We start from the raw sequence: 21187 nt of genomic DNA on the forward strand, positions 1-21187 counted from the left end.
TACCTATGACAAAGTGTTACCCCTAAGAAAAGACGACCTACTATAATGGGATCAAGGAGAATTGCAGGGAGAATACCCCAGCTTTCACCGGGCCATCAGGCACTATTGAATGCTACAAATCCAACTGCCATTTACCTAGAATATACTGGATGAGTATTTCCCTAAAATTCATTTAGGCATAGAGGCTCGTGCCCTTACAAGGCTGAAGAGAAGAATTAACCATGAGTCCGAGGCCAGCCGGGGCTACAACATGAGATGCTGCCTCATAAAAATGAATCATTAATTAATTCTGAAATGCAAGAGGGAAAATCTGCACAATCAAGGTCATTATAATGATGATAAGGCTTTCTCTTTAGAGAGGTACTTAACAAGTAGCTTCATTTCAGCATGATATATGCCTAAAATTCAGAATACTTCCATTGCTCACAATAAATGCAGGGGACACACAGACCAGAGTTCAATGTGCTCTGTGCCTCATATTTGAGAGGACTTCATTTTCTAAGACTGTCTTTGGGATGAGTGGTATAATTCCAAATGCTAGAATTAAATGCGCCATATTCTCTAGTTATTCCATCCACACTCTAAAGTTTAATCCTAAAGTCTATTTCTAAAGACTAACTCCCCACATCCATGAAAAGAAGCACAAGTTGTTTTGTTCTCACCCAGAGGAAATGTCATTTCTCCTAAAGCAGGGCTTGATACCCCTGGAGGCACAATCCTGCCCTCTATGTAGCTGGGTACAGGTGATAGCTAATGTCTGGGACAGTGGCTCTAAAGGAGAGCCAGCCGTAGTAAAGTAAACTCTGGAGTTGAAGTGGTGAATGTTGTCACTGCAGAGCCAAATGAACTGACCTGGATGTGGTACCAGCTCCTCCTAAATTAAACTTGCTCATGACTCCAGACCCTAAAAGGAGTAACAGAGTGACAGAAAAAAATTGGAGGTCTCAAGGAGACTTTTTTTTTCTATTCTTGATTTTCAAGACAGGGTTTCTCTGTGTAGTTTTGGCGCCTGTCCTGGATCTGACTCTGTAGCCCAGGCTGGCCTCGAACTCACAGAGATCCGCCTGGCTCTGCCTCCCTAGTGCTGAGATTAAAGGTGTGCGCCACCACTGTCCGGTTTCAAGGAGACTTTTAAGTGAATATTTTGGATGGAAGCCAAAATGGAATCACTTCCTCTTATTCCAAACTCCTAGAAATACACATTTGAAATATTGAATGACACATTTTAAAATATAAAGCAAAGTTTTTTTTTTCAGAAGGAGACAATCATTTAGGTATCAGACAGACATGGAGTTATTATTTATGAATAGTGGTAATGCAGCTTAGTACAAATATGAGCTATGTGCCTTATCAGCTGGAAACCCAATGCTGGCTGGAAAACAATTTGAGATTCCAGGGTTAAGGCTAGAGACTTGTCAATCAGCAGAGACTTGGTGGAACTTAAATCTGGGCACTATCTATGGAGGGCAAAGAAGAGTAGACTAAGTCCGTAAGCTGTTCCAGTAGATATGCATAGAAAAATGTGAGTCAAAATGGCCTTTGTGGCATGGAAACTTCAGGCAAAGCTCTTAACTTGAAGCTGTTGAAGAAACATTCAGGGTCCAGGCTAGTTGCCCAAGGTATCACTCAACATTAATGTATTCACGTCCTACATTGCACATGTTTTTAAAGTCCCCAAAGACTAAGCCATACAAAATAAAATCATCGAACAGCCAAGCCAATTGTTTTTAGGATATAAAATGAGAGAACACTCTTCTAGTGAAATAGAGACAATACAGTAGTCAGGAGAAAACATTAAAATATGTGTTGTCTATGTCCAAAGAGTCCAAGCGACAAATAGTGTCCACAAGACAAATGAATGTGAAAAATCATAGAAGCTATTCAAGAAATGGATGTTAGCATTAGAAGAAAAAAATTTTTGAGCCTGAGATACAGCCTAGCATTGTGCAATGTCCTAGACTTGATCCCCAGCACTAAAAACATTTCAAATGAGAGATTTAAATAACAGCTACACAGAACTGGAGAGAATATAAAGTCGGTGAACCGGACAAGACAAACAGCAAGACTGTCAGAACACAGAGTGACTGGAAGCAAGAGAGAAAACAAAAGACAAGGGAAAAGGGCTACACATACTTACGTACAGGTAACACTCAGGGAATGTAGAAGCACAAAACAGAACGGCATAAATGATATTTATGGTATTAATACGTGAGTTAGCTAGAACTGAAGAGAAGTGATTCTTCGGATCCAAAAGGCCACTAAATACAAGCAACCAACTCTCCCTGCCTCTCATACATGATATCCCGAAATGCTAGAAAAATTAAGTATATTCTGAAACTTAATAGAAAAACGATTTCTCTAATATGCAGCAACAACCAGATTGACAGCAGGTGCTTCATTATCAGGAATCAACGTTTGAAGACAATACATAAAGCATCTTAAAGTGCTATGGCAAGATCATTGTGAATTTATAATCCTACCTCAGTCAAGAGGAAGAGTGGGATGTGCCTAAAAAATCTGCTTTTATACAATAGCTATTGTTGTTAGAGTTTTCCTGTCTGGCCTACAGTCAGGGCAAATCTCTCTCACCCGCCAGTCCCAAGCCGCTCAAACCCGATCAAGTAAACACAGAGACTTATATTGGTTTCAAACTGTATGGCCGTGGCAGGCTTCTTGTTAACTGTTTTTACAGCTTAAATTAATCCATTTTTATTAATCTATACCTTGCCACGTGGCTTGTGGCTTACCGGTACTTTACATCTTCCTTGTCCTGATGGCGGCTGACAGTGTCTCTCCGACTCAGCCTTCCACTTCCCAGCTCTATTTTCCTCCTTGTCCCGCCTATACTTCCTGCCTGGCCACGGGCCAATCAGTGATTTATTTATTGACCAATCAGCAACAAATTTGACATACAGACCATCCCACAGCAGCTATAAAAGGTAATTTTAAGTAATCAGGTTTAAAAATACTCCATTGAAACTAAGAGTCTCATTATTTTACATGCCACTAAGAGAGGACAGAAAGAAAGAAGACACCAACCTGTCATACTTTTAATTACTTAACTTTTCACTTTTTCAAAAAAGCTCTCTTCATTGATTTTTATCAAACATGTAGGCAATAAGTAAGAAGTCAGGCATGGTAGCACATGCCTGTAATCCCAAAAATCTGGTGTCAGAGGCAGGATGTTCACAAGTTCAATGCCAGCCTGGACTACAGAGTGATACCTTGCTTCAAAGGAGCAGGAGAGACGAGAGAGGAGGACATAGAAAGTAAGGGGGTGAAGAGAGGAAATGTGAGGAGAGGAGAGGAAAGCAAATAAGGGAAAAGAAAAGGAAAACAAAAAAGCATAAGTAAACACATTTATAATCCCATTTTCATTTCAAATTACCCAGTCCTCTGTCACGAATGGCACTGTTGAAGATAATTCATTTATAGTCACTCATATTCTTTCTCTCTAGTCACTCTCTAGTCTCTCTTCCTCTTCCTCTACTCCCTGACCCTTCCCATCTCATTTTGAAACAGGGTTACACTATGTAGCCCAGGCTGGCTTTGAACTTGAAATCCTCCTACCCTTGTTTCCTTCGTGTTAGAATTACAACTGTGCACCACCATGTCTGACTGAAGCAGCATTATTATTATTATTTTTCCCTTTTTTATTATTAAGAATTTTAAAATTCATTTTATATACCAATCACAGATTCTCCTCTTCCCTCCTCCCACCCCTCCAACCTTCTCTCCCAACCCACCCCCCATTCCCACCTCTTCCAAGGCAAGATCTCCCGTGGGGAGTCAGCAGAACCAGGTACATTCAGCTGAGGCAGGGTCAAGCCCCTCCCCCAAGCAGAATTATTATTGTTTCTTCCTCGTCCTCCTCTTCCTCCTCCTCCTCCTCCACTTCTTCTTTTCACAGAACTTTACATGTTGTTATTATATACAATTGCTACTGAATGCAAAGTTTATACAAAATATAAAGTTAGACATACAAAAATATCCTTTGCTATAGAAGCCATTTATGCATTGTACATGCATACAGACACATATATTCATAGTATTTTCCATCATAATAATTAGATACCTCCACTATAGACCACTGACAATGGTCGAGAGAGTGCCTGAGCTAAACTACTCTGGTGATCACATGGCCGAACACCCTAATTGTCGTGATAGAACTCTCATCCAGTGACTGGTGGAAGCGGATGCAGAGATCCACGGCCAAACCCCAGGTGGATCTCCAGGAGTCCAATCAGCGAGAGAGAGGAGGGATTATATGAGCAAGAGATATTGAGACCATGATTGGAAAAAGCACAGGGACAAATAGCCAAACTAGTGGAAACACATGAACTATGAACCAACAGCTGAGGAGCCCCCATGGAACTGGACCAGGCCCTCTGGATAAGTGAGACAGTTGATTATTAACTTGAACTGTTTAGGAGGTCCCCAGGCAGTGGAACTGGGACCTGTCATTAGTGCATGAGCTAGCTTTTTGGAACCTAGGGCCTATGCAGGGACACTTTGTTCAGCCTGGGAGGAGGGGACTGGACCTGCCTCGACTGAATCTACCAGATTGAACTCAATCCCCAGGGGAGACCTTGCCCTGGAGGAGATGGGAATGGGGGGGTTAGGGGGGAAAGGCTGGGGGTGGGAGGAGGGAGGACAGGGCAATCTGTGGCTGATATGTAAAATTAATTATAAAATAAAAATATTAAAAAAAATAATTACTCATGTATATAAGTATGCTATTTAAATTATTTTACATTTTTTCCAAAATGAGAGGTAATTATAAAAACAAAAGTGAATGGGAATGTGAATGAAATAGTCATTGCATTTAAAATAGTACAAAACTATTCTTTAATCTAGAGAATGAGGTTATTTTGTTCAAATATCAAAACTAAAGTTCCAGTACTAGGTTCCTGTTGCTGTTATTCTTTCATTTTGATAACAATTTAAAAATAAATATTCTGACCAGTGAAATCAGACAGCTGATCTGAATAAGCTGAGTACATAGACCAGGTGAGTAGAAAAATGTAGATGATCATCTAGTCATCAAAATTGCGACAAAAATTCCACCTAGTTCCCCACTTAAAACCAGAGCTTCAGTGTAGAATGAAATATAAACAAAGCTCCATGCAATCCAGCAACTTAAATGCATTGTGGCTTCTCAAAGAGTTTCTTCAGCTTGAAGCATCACTTCTTTATAAAAAAAAAGTCTGAAAATCATTCTTGCTATGCTCTTTAACAAACTTTTCAAATACATAAACTAGCCCCCCTTTGTTTCCCATTTTGTTATACTGATAATTAATCTGTTCTACATATGCTCCACTCACTTCCCACAATCACTGCTTCCTAGGAGTCAAAAGCCACCTCCAGCTCCTCAGAGATTTGCACCCCAGCTGTCCACCATGCAAACTTTGATCCCAGAGATTTTCACATTCCCGGTGTGCTCAGGGAGGATTATGACATCAGACGACCACCTGGATAGCAAACACTCGCGACTCATTTCTATTTCTGAGGTTAAAATGTGAAGCAGTACATACTTCTTAAAATTGAGTACTACTACCATGGGTTAGAAGAGTTAAGACAGTAACTCTAAAGGGCAATTTTGAATGCGCTGTTACGACATGCTTATTTTTAAAGTCATCCATACTTCCTACAACGTTAAAAATGTGATCTCCATTTGGTGATTTCAAATGGAATCAATCATACTCAGAAGGCACAGAGAATACTTTAATTTTATATCCCCAAATGTGCTACTCTCTTGGGGCTTCTGCTATAAATTATATTATTAGATGTTTTATAGCATGTAATTACATTCTTTTATATTTGTAGATACCACCATCATAAAATACAGCTATGATAAAACTACAAAAATTGATAAAAACTCAATGTTGTCAACCTTGGTGTTGACCTTATAGCAGAATTTTTTTTTTATGAGGTCTCAGTCTGGAGCCCAGGCTGCCCCTGAATTCATGGCAACCCTTCTGTCTCAGCCTTCTGACTGCTGGGATCTCAGGTATGAACCACTGTGACTACCACTTAGAGTACAATTTAACAGACACTTTCATATTTGTGTAACTGTCATACATGGTATGACATACATTGGTACCTGAAGTACACACTGCAAATGAAAGTTTTGGGATAGCCATCAAAAGGTGGCTTTGCATTCAGGGACTTCCTATTCTTTTGCAAGTAACTGAAACATCTCTCTATTAAATTATAGCATTTACCTTTAAATTGTTTCTAATTAGAAACTTGGGGTAAAAAATCCTCTCCAAATCATTACTTTTGGAGTTAAATTAAAATTTTACTTTTGTCACTAAAAATTGTGAATTAAGGATTATTTCTTATCTAATTTAGATCTTAACTTGATTATTCTGCAATTAATTTTACTCAACTAATTTCTGATAAAGGTGGTTTTCAAAGCTACCCATCATTATTAGGAATTGTAAATTTCTCTCTCTAATTTCCTTATGTTTTGCTTCATGTATGTATTAAAAATTATGCTATTGAGGGCCTACATTGGAACTTGTGCTTAATTGTCTCTTGGTAACTGTTTTTTTTCCTTCATCAGTATGAAGTATCTGTTTATTGTTAAATTGCATTAAATCATATTTTGTCTGATATTAATGTTGCCTTACTATTTTTCTTTTGTTGATATTTTCCTATTACACCTTCTTCCAAGCTATCATTTTAAAGCATCATTTTAAGTGTGATTTTTGTAAAGATCATAGTTAACTTTTTTTAATATTTAGGGTGAAGTTAGGGATTGTGCTGGTTTAGTAAAGAGGTGATTGTAGCTTCTTCCCCAAGATCCATGACTTCTCTAGCTCTAGGCGGTTGGCTAGCTTTCCAATACCAGGCTTGATTTCCAAGGAAAGGGGGAAATGATGTAATTACATTAGATTATCATTTTTTATTTTAAAAATTAAAATTAAAATGTATCATGACTATCTTGTAATGAGTGAATGTAACTGGTTTCTATTTAGTGTGACTGATACAATTGGGCTTTTTCTTCACTATTACTTGGTGGTTTTTATTTGCTAGTACTTACGTACTTTTTATCCTTTCTGCATATTTGGGTTGATAGAATTTTCTTTACTCGCTTAATTTTCCCAAGTATGGAAGTTATATACACAAATTTTATTAGTTTATTTAGGTTCTCTTAAATTCTTTTAACAGGAATAGTCCCATTCATGTTTTTCTAGCAAAGCCTGAAGACAATCTGTATGTCCTATCCACCTTGATAAACAAGACAATGACACACTTTGATGTCCCTGTACAAGACCAGTATTTTCTTTAAGAATGAAAAACAGGCCTGTGCTTCTTATCTAAGACTATCAGCGGAAAAATCTGTCTGTCTCTGTCTCGTTGAGCTACTTTTTCCAGACTATTCCCCTTCTATTCTTTCTGTATCCACTGGGCCTAACAACTTAAACTAAGTAAATCCCAGCTTTGCATGGTGAGCCCACTTTACAATTCTATCTTGGATGCTTCAACAAAAGTACACATGTTCAAAGAAAAATAGTTAATGGTAAACAGCTTCAGCAGAAAACTCAGTAGGCCCAGAGAAACCATCAGAGCTCACTGTGAGGGCCATTGGAAATGGGCAGATGTTCTTGGCCTGGCTATACAATCTGAATAAGGCTTCCTAAATTAACTAAATTACTGGAGGGAAATAAAGCAACTCACTGAGTGTGGATACCTGCCATACTGTTCGAGACCCAAACGCACGGGTGCGTCTCTTTCCTCACTTCTAAAATTTTGCTGCTTACACTAGGTGAGAAATCAAAATACTTTTTAAAAATAATTCACTAAAGACTCTGTGCATGAATTATCTTATCTTATTGAATTTAATGTGAAAGCTTTCTAAAGTATAATGCTGGGTTATCCTGACATCGTCACTGAAGGATCAGTAAATTCTGGGAGCGCTTTCAGCTGGGCAAGAGATTGAATATAAATTGAATATCAATTACAAACATCACACGTTTATCTTATTTATCAGTGTGCAGATTAACTACACTTTAGACTGCCTACAGCCATTTATTGATCTTAGGAATATTTGGGGTAGTAGGACCCTGATCTAGGATCAATAAATGACAGGAAGACATTTTAGGACACAATACTTTATCACTCAAACTCTTGGATCTCCTATAAACAGAGACTAATTATGAAAGGGAATATGTATTGCATCTAAAATTCCTTGGCTTTAATAACTCACAGAAGGGAATTCTGATCCCAATTCTACAGCTGAGGAAACTCAAGCACTCCAGCACCACACTGCTTTCCTAAGTGAGGCAAATGGACACCATAGCTGAATTTTGATAATAACTTGAGCACATAACATTAAGCAGATAAATCTGGGGCCCAAACAGAAGAAAAATGAATTAGAGCCTGGGTACCTATTAGAAGTCATTTTGCCACTAATGTGTAGGTCTTCTGTCTCTCCGGGTATAAACATTTTGATTTGGATTATTTGTACCATTGGTTCCCTCCTATTTCTTTAATAACTGTCGAGAGGCAACCAGATCAGTCATATAATTTATTAAAAATCATTCCCACCTTCTTAGAAACAAATGAGCTACTTTCCTTGGAGATAGAATTTTCTTTAAAATACCTAGTTACTTGACAACCTTTGAGTTCCATGAATACACTTTTTGTCCTTGGGAACATCATGATGAAAAGATCTGGCCAGAAAATGAACAAAATGTGACTATTAAGTAATAAAGCCATTCCTCTGAATAGCATCTCCTGATGGCATGTGTGATTCTTTAGCATACCATTCATTAGAAAGGCGGGAAAGCAAAAGAGCACAGATTTGCTGAAGAAAGTTCTGATTCTACTGAGATATAAAGCCTTCCAAAAAAAAAGAAAAAAAAAGCACTGAAGAAGAAAGTCGGAAAACCTAGCCCTCAAAGCACACTGAAGACTTTATTTACCACTAATGGCCATGGAGGCCAACTCTGAATATTTGTTACTGATAATTTATTTAAATGAGTCACCGGTAAGCAATGGCTAGAGAAAGGTGGAATTCGTACATATATTTTGAAGGAAATAGGGAAGAATCAAATGTATAAAGTTGGTCATTTTATTTGATATGAAAATAAAATATAGGGCTTCTGAAAACAGGGTGCTGGTTCTGAGTTCATATTAAAATATCTTAGGAAGCAGAACATTCTGATTATCTCACTAAGTATATTTCCCCCATTTGTACTAGAATGCCGTAAAGCTGTAAGATCAGAACTTCATTTTAAGAACTAGACAAATTAAAATAAAAACAAAAGCAAACGAAGAAAACCACAAACCCTAAAGACCAAGACGTGAAAGCAGGAGGGCTATCTAGGGGGTGGAATGGGGCTCGGGAGGTGTGTTAGGAGAAGAGAGGGTAAAGGGGATGTGTGACTGGAGAAAATCAAAATATGATGGCCATGGATGAAAACATCACAGTGAAAACATAGCTCATATGCTACCTAAAATAATAATAATAATAATAATAATAATAATAATAATAATAATAATAATAATAATCTTCTAAAGCTCAAAAAACAAGTCTTCAAAAGTTACGAGTGTGATGATGGTGGTGTGCCTTAATGTTACACTGCTTCCTAGTATGTGTAAGGCCCTGGGTCCATCTGAATATTGAAAACAAAGAGGGACAAAATGTGTGCTATTGGAAAAGCTTGTGAATTGCTATGCAGCAAGTCTCATTTTTTGTGAGTGATGTTAAGCAGTTAGAATATTGGAAAAGGAAAGACCACGGTGGTACATACCAAGGGAAAAAAAAAGATGGGGTTTTATGTATCCCAGGCTAGCCTTCAACTAAACAGCCAAGGGTAAATTTGATGTTCTGATTCTTTTGCCTTTACCTCCCAAGTGCTCAGGTAATAAGCATGTCCCACCACACCTAGGTTTTTTTTATGAGGAGCTGGGACTTGAACCCAGAACTCCATGCATGCTAGACAAGCACTCTGACAACTGTGCTATTATCTCCAGCTCTAAAGTGATTTTTAAAAGATTTACTTACTTATTGTTATTTTAATGTGTACTGGTGTTTTGTCTGCATCTATGTCTGTGTACCACATGCATGCAGTGCTCATATCTATGTCTGTGTACCACATGCATGCAGTGCTCATGGAGGCCAGAAGAGGGCGTCAAATACTCCGGAACTGGAGTTACGGGTGTCTGTGCACCACTGTGTGTGTGAGAAATGGAACCTGGGTCCTCTGAAAGAGCAGCCAGTGCTCTTAACCACTAAGCCATCTCTCCAGACTATCTAACATAATTTCTAAAAAATTTTATTTAATTTTATTTCATGTGCATTGGTGTTTTACCTGCATGTATGTCTGTGTGAGGATGTTGGATCTCCTGGAACTGGAGTTACAGACAGTTGTGAACTGCCATGTGGGTGTTGGGAATTGAACCCGGGTCCTCTGGAAGACCAGCCAGTGCTCTTAACCACTGCCATGTCTCCAGTTCCTAATATAATTTTTAAATAAAGAAATACATTTTCACTTTTGTCAGCCATCACTCCATAAAAATTGTGAAATTAATATAAACTTGAGGCTTGTTTTTAATTTTAATTTTTAAAAAGAGAAAAGTTGGAGTTGGAGGGTGATAAGTTGGGCCAAAATACAGTGCATAAAATTCTCAAAGAATAAAATTAAATGAAAAAAGAAAACTACATTTTTCGGCTGGAGAGTTGGGTCAGCAGTTAAGTTAAAAGTATCTTTCTGTTCTTGAAGGTGACCCGAGTTTAGACAGTCAGGAACCTGTACCCACAGCTCCAGGGTATCTGGAGACTCTGGCTCCCTTGAGGCCTTACAAACATATAATTAAATATCAAGTAAAACTTCAAAAATTCCATTTGGGTCTGGAGAGGCGACTCAGTGGTTATCTGGCATCTCTTGCAGAGAATTCAGGTTCAACCAGTACCACATGGCCGCTCACAACCATCTGTACCTCCAGTTCCAGGAAATCCAATGGCCTCTTCTGGCCTCACTGGACACCAGGTATATATATATAATGCAGAGACGTACATGTAGGCAAAACATTTATACACATAAAATGAAGATTAAAATACAAAAAAAATAGTTTAACAAAAACACTAAATACATATAATAGATAAATGAAAGTAAGAGTCCCACACTGGAATATTCTTCAGCAATAAAAATAACTATATTGAAAACTCTTCAAAACCCGTTGGCTATAAAAAGTCACAGAAGAGTAAATATTTTACATCATTTATATAAATGTTAAAGACACAAAATATATTACAGATCATTTATGGCCACATTTATGTGCACTTAGGAACAACTACTGGAGAAATATACAGCAAATCAGATTGGCAACCTGTACCCAGAGGTAGCTGTTATGCTTCAGTTTTTCATAAAAACAAGAGAATGGGAGTCTAACAGTATATCTCAGTGGTAGAGGATGTGCTTAAGCACATGTGAGGCATTTGTATCAATCTCCAATACCTAAAAAAATCAGCATCTAAACAAAATATAGGCAAACTTTAGCAACTGTTAAATGTACAGTGAGCACCTGGGTGATGGGATATCACTGACTATTTTTACTGTTTGAAGTATTTCATAATTTTTATAAGAAGGACTACTTAATGTTCTAGAATGTAGAAGGACAGAAAATATGATAGTATGTGTGCTCTGAAGAGGGAGGCGTGCTCTAAGATCAATTATAGCTTTTCTTGTAGTCAACTTAATGTGATACTTTATAAAAAATTAAATTAAAAATTAATACACATTCATATAATCTTTGAAGAAGATATTCATAAAGAAAGCTAATCAGTATGAGTGTCACTAAAGCACTTGAGTCTCCTTGAGTCTTCTATGATTCACATATTTTAAAAATCATTTTGAAAATGTCTATTTGGTAAAAGAAAGAATGCATTCACCCTAACTCTTCTATATAAAAGACACCATAGCTGATTATTACTGCTTGAGCATATGAAACTAGACAGCCAAACTCAAACACCAAGGAGGACAGTAACTCCCATGCAAGTCCAGATGTCCAGCCTTCCCTTTAGACTTCTTGTTAAGTCCAACAGAATGGAAGACTCAAGTTGCATAAACGATTTTAAGTAATGAAGATTTTACAGTGTTATTTTATAAACACAGAAAAACTGGAAATAAGTCTTCTGTTGTTGGCTTAGTTAGGCTAAATAAATTAAAACCAAGTCACTAACTGGAATATTGTTAGGTTATTACAGCAAAAATTAAATTAAAGAATATTGAATGTGTTTTTAAAAAATAAAATTCCCAGGACAATATTAAGCAAACACACTAAATTTGTAAATAAGGCTCAAAATCGTGTATAAAATCTGGGGTTATATGGATAAATGTGGGGAATAAGAGTATGATATTATGATAGAGGAATGGGTGAAATTTTCATCTTTAATTTCTTTGAGTGTTGGTTTAATAAATTATTTAACCAGTGATTTAAAGTAATTATATATATTCTAAAAGATTAAGTGATATGCCCTTTTCTATAGCTAGTAACCTTCAGGTGTATTTTGATTAACCTTTGACATCATTCAAATTTCATTACTTTAAAGCAGAACTACAAGTCAAATTCAGTTACCTGTTCTCTGGGCTAGGCAAGCAAAGGAAGTACTCGGCACTCCACCTCTGCCCTCCAGATCTGCTGGAGTATTAAAGCACACTAGACAAGAATATTGGTCTTAATCAAGTGAGTACTAGTCTCTGAGAATGACTCACTGACATCAGGAACCTCACGGAGACAACTCATGGAGCTTCTCAAGTCCCACTGTTTCACAATGTTTCTCGAAGTGTCTATATTCAAGACTTTCTATTCAGAAGCCATGTGACTGGAACGTTCATCTCGGATCTTGGGATCCACCATCCCCTATATCCTCAACCTTTTGGAAAACTGTGCTTGGCACAGGATTCCATCTTTCAGAGGCAAACCAAATCCTGAAGGGTCCATTTTACTCCTAAAATAAATAGCAGTTATTTTCCCAAGGGGGAGAAAAACTGAACACCTTTTTACATCTGACACAGTACAAAACACTTCACATACGTGACATAGATCAATCGCGCCTTCTTCCTGGGTGCTGCTGCAGATACACAAAATCAATTTCTGGACTATTCCAGAACGATCTGTGTTTTTCATAAATTCAGTAAAGACATACAAAAGGCTGAAACCCAGTGGTCTAAGGCCAGTGCTTTTCCACAATGAAAGACAATTTATTAATAGATCGTGGTCTATACTTTTTTTAAAAAAATAAAGTGTTATTGCACATGATATTGATTTTACAAGCCCGTGTCAATTATATTTTCTTTGTGTGTACTACAGATACGGCATAAAGTTGGTTTGGTTTTTAAAGAATGATTTTTTTTTTCTACTTAGTCCATTCTGGCCTTGAGCTTGTGACTCTCCCGCCTCAGTCTAGCGCTGAGAGTACAGACAGACATACTCCCTCACATTTCAGTCTTAAAATGTATTTCTTTTTGTGAGTTACAGCCAAAAGGTTTCCAAAACACTGGTTGCAGAGTACAGAGTTAGGATTCATGCACAAAGAGACACAACAAAGACAAAAACCAGCAAACCAACCGAGATAGCAAAACATATGTAACAGGCTGTAGAAGTATCTAGAGACGTAACAAAATGGAAGGCATTTAAACCATGATCATCCACTATAATAAAGGGAATTATGGTACTGCTTATTTGGCTAAAAAGCCAATAATTTAAGTATTCCATTCATATTTTTCTTTATCTTGCATAATAACAAGCAGAATGAATAAATTACTAAAACTTCATTACCACTTCCCCTTTGCCATATGCGGTAAGTTATGAAAAGCACAGTAGCTGAGACAAGGGTAGTAGTTCAGGACCTTCGTAATCAAATTCCATTCCCAGAATAACAAAAAGTATTCATTAAACCATCCTATGTCACCTGGCTTACAGCTCAAATCATATTTGCACCGTTCCTCCTTCCTCTCTCCTTTATTTAAAATCAAATCAAGCACTTTGTGGGAAACTATCTCTAACGTGAAGATACTCAATTCCCTATCGGCGGCTAACGTGAAGATACTCAATTCCCTGTCGGCGGGGCGGCTAAGAGTCCGCACACCTAGGCTTCCCCACTCCAAAGGCGCCGAAGCTGGGCGCCGTGCCCGGAGACTTTCCCGGGACTTAGGAGGCATGGTACCCCACCCCCGACATCGCTCCACTAGAGCATCGTGCCAGCCGATTCTCCGCTCTCCCGGGGGCTCCTGGACAGACAGGATTTGCCCCCGTAGGGAATAAAAAGCGCAATCCCCGCGACCATCACCTCCGCCGCCGCCGCCGCCGCCGCCGCCGCCGCCGCCGCGACCACCACTGTACAGTCTCCCGATGAGCCAGTGCCTGGCAGGGACAGAGGCACAACACGTGTCTCTGTCACGGGAGGGGGGCGTGGAGAGCGAGAACATCGCGGACACCACGCTTCTCAACCCTAGCCCACGAGCCTTACCCTTCCGCGTCCGCTGCTCCAGATTTGCCGAAGGTAATGAGTTCTCGGACCCGGAATTCGCCACCGGGGAAGGAAAAAAAAATGAGCTAGATGCAACAAGCCTATGGGGCAAACGTAAACGTCGTGCTCTTACCTCCGTGGTTGAGCGAGCTTGCTATCCCGTCCGCAAAGTAACCGCGCAGGCTGGTGGGAAGCTGTCGGGAGAAGGCGGCGGACCGGAGCCGGACCTACTCCAGCGGGGAAGCAGCCAACTCCCAGGAGCTAGCCCGCTACAAATACGGCTGCTTACTCGGGGTCGACCTACTTAACTAGAAAGGGCAGCTAGAGACCCCGAACGGGACGCGCTGGGATTGGTTGCCTCTGGTATTGTTTCAAAGGACACTCTTCTGTGATTGGCTAGCAGAGTCAAGCGGGAACCCGAGGTGGGAGGTGGGAGAGGGGTTTAACAAAGTTGTTACCCAGGCAACAGAGCGACGCACAGCGAGCGGCAGTCTATTTTCGGAGCCTAGGCTGTGGCCGGAGCATTGACCAAGGTGAGGAAAATTGAACCGTAGAAGGGGAAAACAGAGGGGGACCTTGAACGCTGCGACAGTTGGAGAAACTAGGGAGAATTTAAAATACTCGAGGGCTCGGCGCGATACCCCTCAAAAGGCCTATGTTGCTCAAAGTAGAGGCGAATGTTCCCGAAGTCCCACCCTCCTTAACACCCAGAGCAGGATGTTGCTTCTAGAAAAACTCCTAGAGAAGGCCTGGGTACTGACCCACTGTAGCAAAACAAAAATGAACATCCAAATATTTCCCAAATTTCCTTTCTCAGGTCTCACACACTCTCAATGCGTCCCTCCTTTCCATTAAAAAATAATTTGAGAGTGTCAGTTGTTTCCTCGTAGGTAGGGTCTGGGTGGTCAAAGTTGGAAGACTCACCTTACCTTCCGTTTTATGTGAACAAGCAGTATTATGTACCAGCAGGCCTTGGTTGGGAAATGGAGGAAGAGTGCCCTCGGTAACGCCTTTCAAACAGGAAAATAAAAATAAAATGGCTCCCCTATGGAGCAATATTTCTGTGGGAGAGAATTTCAGCGGCCTCAGAGTTCTGAGGACGTTGGTTACATCCTCGAGGACTGGAGAGCCATAGCACCCGCGTTTACTGGGTCAGAACATAGTGGACAAAGCTTACTTATACCTTAAAAATCCTTCTACTCCACCAGAGGCTGATTAGGAGAGTATTTTGTCATTTGACTATACCATTAAAAATATACATCACTGTGACAAAAATTGAATCTGAGGAATGAGCAGAGAGATAAGGATCATTAATTCTAAGAGTTTCCTGTTGTGGTAAGGATTCAAAACCCGGATTACAGAAATAAACAAAACCAGGTCTTTGACCTTAGGAGTACACTTCAAAGAACTGAAAGAAAAATTACCAGTCAACACTCTTTATATAGAAGTTGAATATGAAACTAAGAATAAATTATTGCCAAATGTATTAAGTTTTCCTGAAATGTGCTATATAGCACCCCACCCCATCCCCTTTACTATTTAGTCCAGGCTTCCTTAAAAAGGCCCGCAACCTTCCAAGTGCTAGGATTTCAAATATACTACATAGTTTTTGATGGCGCAGGATGAGCCTCATAAAAATTAAAGCTTTCCATCTCAGTATATAAACTCACTCTGGAGATCATGTAGTACCAGTTGCTAGGAAGGCTGATGTGTGAGGTTCCTTTGGGTTTAGGAGTTCAAGGTCAGCCTGGTCAAGGTAAGAAGACCAAGTCTTAAAGCAATGCAACACGTCTTTCAAAGGATGGTAGAGATTCCATTATTTTATTTTATTTTATATTATATTTTAGTTTAGTTTAGGTTAGTTTTTAGAGACAGGTTTCTCTGTGTAGCTTTGCGCCTTTCCCGGAACTCACTTGGTAACCCAGGCTGGCCTCGAACTCACAGAGATCCTCCTGGCTCTGCCTCCCGAGTGCCGGGATTAAAGGCGTGCGCCACCACTGCCCAGCTGAGATTCCATTTTTATAAGTAACCTAGATAAAGTGCGGACACAGATTTATTAAATCAAACGAGGCTTATGTTTTTAAGTTTAGGTAACATGCTGTCACTGAGCCCTATCTCTATGCCCTCTTTTTGTTTTTCATTTTTCATTTTGAGACAAAGTATCACTAAGTTGGCCAGGCTGGCCTTGAGCTCTGTAGGCCAGACTTGCCTCAACTGCCTCAGTCTTCTGAGTAGCTGTACCTCAAGTACTGGCTTGCATTTATGTTTCTGAAAAATTCCAGATACTTAAAAAAAACATTTTCAGTTAACTATATTTTAAGTTTGTGACAGAAATCTTAGTAAGCTCCCGTAGTTATGTTTTTAGGGTAGCAAATGGTAGAAATATAAAAAAGGAAATATTCTTGGGTATTAAAGACATAACATGGTTATCTCCTGTTGAACCAAGGACCTTTGGCATGCTTATGAACATACCTATGAACTTATGAACACATTGAACTTCATCCCCAGTCCATAACTGAATTAGTTTCAGTAGGCAGAGAATTACTGATGAGTATAGTTGTCAAAAAATTAGTTATGTGTGTCTGTGTGGGGATATGAGCACAAGAGTGCAGATGCTTATGGAAGTCAGAGATACTAGATCTCCCTAGAGCTGGAATTACAGGCAGTTTGAGATGTCTGATGTGGGTGCTGGGAACTAAAGTTAAGTCCTCTGAAGAGCAGCATGGACTCTTACCACTGAGCCATCCTACCAGCTCCCCCCAAGATAATTTTTTAATGGCAGGAAGTCAGAGATACTAGATCTCCCTAGAGCTGGAATTACAGGCAGTTTGAGATGTCTGATGTGGGTGCTGGGAACTAAAGTTAAGTCCTCTGAAGAGCAGCATGGACTCTTACCACTGAACCATCCTACCAGCACTCCCCCCCCCCCCCCCGCAAGATTGTTTTTTTAATGGCAGGAATACATTAGTGTGCCATAATAGAATATTTCCCTACAAGCATAAGGCCCTAGATTAAAATCCTAAGCATAACCAAAAGTAGACAAAAACAGTCAGAATATTATCATTAAATTCAGATATGAGCAGAGATGATGTTTATTTTTGCATTCTCAAAAGAATTTTTTGGACAGAATTGCTAAATAAGGCACTATATAAATAAAGTTGTAGAAAATGCTAAATGTATTTAGAGAGAAAAAAGATTTTGAAATATTTGAAGTCATTCAGTCATCACAGAATTCTCCCTGGGGACATGTTTGCACCTATTAAGTTCAGACAGGATGCTATTTGATGATTTGCTGATGTTGTTGCAGCGCCTGGGATGAAATTCACGGCTTCTTCCCCGTTTGGCAAGGACTCTACCCTTGAGCCACCCCCCCCCCCAGCTATATCTGGTGGTTTTTCATTTCCTGATTCCATTTACTCTGTGTACTTAGTAAAATATGTTAGAACTATTCCCTATACTTTATATACTTAGTAAAGTATGTATACTATACTAACTTAACTTTCACTTTTCTCCAAGTAGTTAAAAAGCCTTTCTTATAGATGCTGTGTATGGAGGCCAAAAAATACATAAATTACAAAGAATGGTGCTAGGCTCACAAAGTCTGCCTTGATCCCAAAGGCTATTGATAATGCCTCAGTGCCATAGACCTGGAGTCTTCTTGATACACAATTTTAGTCCCTAACTGGTCCCAGTGTTTTGGTTCCAACTGGTTCTGGACTGTTTTGTTTTTTTTTAATTTTTATTTATTTATTTATTTTAATTTTATAATTTAATTTAGTTTTACATATCAGCCACGAATTCCCTTGTTCTCCTCCCTCCCGCCCCCCTCCTGCCTTCCCCCCAGCCCACCCCACATTCCCATCTCCTCCAGGGAAAAGACTCCCCTGAGGATTGAGTTCAACCTGGTAGATTCAGTCCAGGCAGGTCCAGTCCCCTTCACCCAGGCTGACCAAAGTGTCCCTGCATAGGCCCCAGGTTTCAAACAGCCAGCATATGCACTGAGTACAGGACCTGGTCCCACTGCCTGGGGGCCTCCCAAACAGTTCAAGCTAATCAACCATCTTACTTATCCAGAGGGCCTGATCCAGTTGATGACCCCTCAGCCATTGGTTCATAGTTCATGTGTTTCCACTAGTTTGGCTATGTGTCCCTGTGTTTTATCCAACCTTGGTCTCAACAATTCTCGCTCGTATAAACCCTCCTCATTCTCGCTAATTGGACTCCCAGAGATCCACCCGGGGCCTAGTCATGGATCTCTGCATCCAGATCCCTCAGTAGTTGGATGAGGTTTCTAGCACAACAATTAGGGTGTTTGGCCATCCCATCACCAGAGTAGGTCAGTTCGGGCTGTCTCTCGACCATTGCCAGCAGTCTGTTGTGTGGGTATCTTTGTGGATTTCTGTGGGCCTCTCTAGCACTTTGCTTCTTCCTATTCTCATGTGGTCTTCATTTACCATGGTCTCCTATTCCTTGTTCTCCCTCTCTGTTGTTGATCCAGCTGGGATCTGTCTGTTGTTTTTATTGGTTAGCAAGATATCCACCAACTACATTTTTATCTCTGGAGGCTCTAAAGGCTCAGATTGATGTAGGAAAATCAAAGCTCTGTATAGAAGAGCTGCTTTTGGTATTGGGGAGTGAAAGAAAAAACAGAGGCCTAGAACATTTATTTTCTAAATGGACACACCTCAAGAAAAACATTCTTTGCTCTTTCTCATGCTCTAGCCCCACTTTGCTAGGATCAAGCCCAAGGCCTCATACAGGATTTTAGGCAAGTACTTTACCACAACCCTTATCCTAATCTTGGCCTGTTTAAAATATGTGGATGAGGAAAGACTAGGGAAACCCCTCTCACTGCTGAACTGTTTGCTGCAGATGATTCAGGTAGGGAGACTACATTGCTTTTGTGTACCCACTGGTGACCCTACCAGCTCCAATGGGTAGTTCAAATTCAGTGGTCACATAGATGTCTAACAAAACCAAACCCCCAAATCACTAATCTGGGAAAGGAATTGATAGGAACGAGATAAGTGAGGGTGTTGAGGTGAAAGGAATAAGAATTCATTATGTAATCATGTGTATGAAATTGTTCCAAGAAACTTAATAAAAGAGGTATAAATGCCACATTGAAACATAGGCTCCAAAGCTCTAGAAGTTTTTACTTTAAAAAAAATTACCACATTAGTCTGCCCAAGTAGTCTAGTAATTAGAAGAATGTACTCTAAGATTCAAAGGCAGCAAGCTACAGAGTACATTATTAACAAAATGTAGACTACATGTAGGAGAAAAATGTGTTGAGAAGGGCAGAAAATTTGGCTACCAGGGCTATATCCTGAAATCAGTGATTGCCAAACTGACAAATAAAACCTAAAAAGGCAAGTTTTCTTTCTTTTTATTTATTTTTTTTTTTTGATTTTTCGAGACAGGGTTTCTCTGTGTAGCTTTGCGTCTTTCCTGGGACTCACTTGGTAGCCCAGGCTGGCCTCGAACTCACAGAGATCCGCCTGCCTCTGCCTCCCAAGTGCTGGGATTAAAGGCGTGCGCCACCACCGCCCGGCCTTCTTTTTTTTAAAAAAAATGATGATCATATGAAATGAGCTTTGATAAGTATCTTTTAATTTAATACTATTTTTTGACTTACTAGACTTCTAAAATGTTGGTAGAAGTTTCATTTTCATTGGATTTACAACTTTTCTAATAATTCACACAATTGATTTCGTTTTTGATATTTTCAGCTATTTAGTTATTCACAAAATATTTGTGATTCTTTTGTTTCTCAAAATGTATCATCAGATTTATCAGGACTTATTATTTGCTTACAGATTGTTATATTTGGTATAGTGAAATATTTTTTTTATAAAAGTGTCCATTTTATCATATTTTGGCTCCCATTAGCTATAATGTGAGTCATTGTGATTTTATGCCAGCATAATTTGGGAGTCCAATTCCCAATATGCTTCAGGTATATAAGATATTAACTACTAAGAACTTTTCTGGAGAATTAATTTTTTTTTGTTTGTTTGTTTTTTGAGACAGGGTTTCTCTGTGTAGCTTTGCGCCTCTCCTGGAACTCACTTGGTAGCCCAGGCTGGCCTCGAACTCACAGAGATCCGCCTGGCTCTGCCTCCCGAGTGCTGGGATTAAAGGCATGCGCCACCACCGCCCGGCTTGGAGAATTAATTTTTAAACACAGACCTATACCCCAAGATGTGGTCTGCCTTCAGTGCAGTCACTTTGAGCAGCTAACATATTTATTCTAATGATGTTGCTATTACTCAAATTGCATTCAAGACTAGTATTTTTAGAACTGCCTTGAGGCCTATATCATATTTTTTTAATATTCTCAAAGAAGCAAATCTTCATATTTTGAATGTGGTTGTCTAGATATATCTGGAAATCACTCAGAGACAAATCCGATGTGTAATCAAACTGAATGATGCTGTAATGATATCTATTTTCTTAGTGATACATATGAAGGAAATGCCAAGAGAAAAGAAAATTTCTAAAATATTTGGAGCATTGATGCCATAATTTACATCAGTATATAACCTTCCAAGGTTACTATTTTGAAATGCCACATTCCTATGAATTTAATCATATTTCATTCAGTATTCAGCAACTGCTGACTAAATTCCAGCTGTGGTTTTTGAAGATGTTCTTTCTATATGTATAGCTTCCCAGTGCCCAAACTGCCTGTTTCCCACC

General features: G+C 39.3%; 2 protein-coding genes across 3 annotated transcripts in view; one reads left to right on the forward strand and one right to left on the reverse strand.

The window, feature by feature from the left end:
* The window catches only part of Nup62cl (nucleoporin 62 C-terminal like), a 69118-nt gene extending 54318 nt beyond the window's left edge, over nucleotides 1-14800 (reverse strand). The window contains exon 1 of one of the 2 annotated variants that reach the window (XM_052746453.1): nucleotides 14619-14800. The gene's annotated coding sequence lies outside the window, so the exon portion shown is untranslated. Of the gene's footprint in view, nucleotides 1-14485; nucleotides 14583-14618 lie in introns of those variants that run through there. The other variant, XM_052746462.1, reaches the window with a different exon arrangement.
* Nucleotides 14801-14928: 128 nt separating this feature from the next.
* Dnaaf6 (dynein axonemal assembly factor 6) overlaps nucleotides 14929-21187 on the forward strand; it is a 41990-nt gene continuing 35731 nt past the window's right edge. Inside the window, exon 1 of the mRNA XM_052746473.1 lies at nucleotides 14929-15018. The gene's annotated coding sequence lies outside the window, so the exon portion shown is untranslated. The remainder of the gene's footprint in view (nucleotides 15019-21187) is intronic.

Source organism: Peromyscus californicus, unplaced genomic scaffold, assembly GCF_007827085.1.
Source record: "Peromyscus californicus insignis strain IS unplaced genomic scaffold, ASM782708v3 Scaffold_10__1_contigs__length_136768540, whole genome shotgun sequence".
NCBI classification, from domain to species: Eukaryota; Metazoa; Chordata; class Mammalia; order Rodentia; family Cricetidae; genus Peromyscus; species Peromyscus californicus.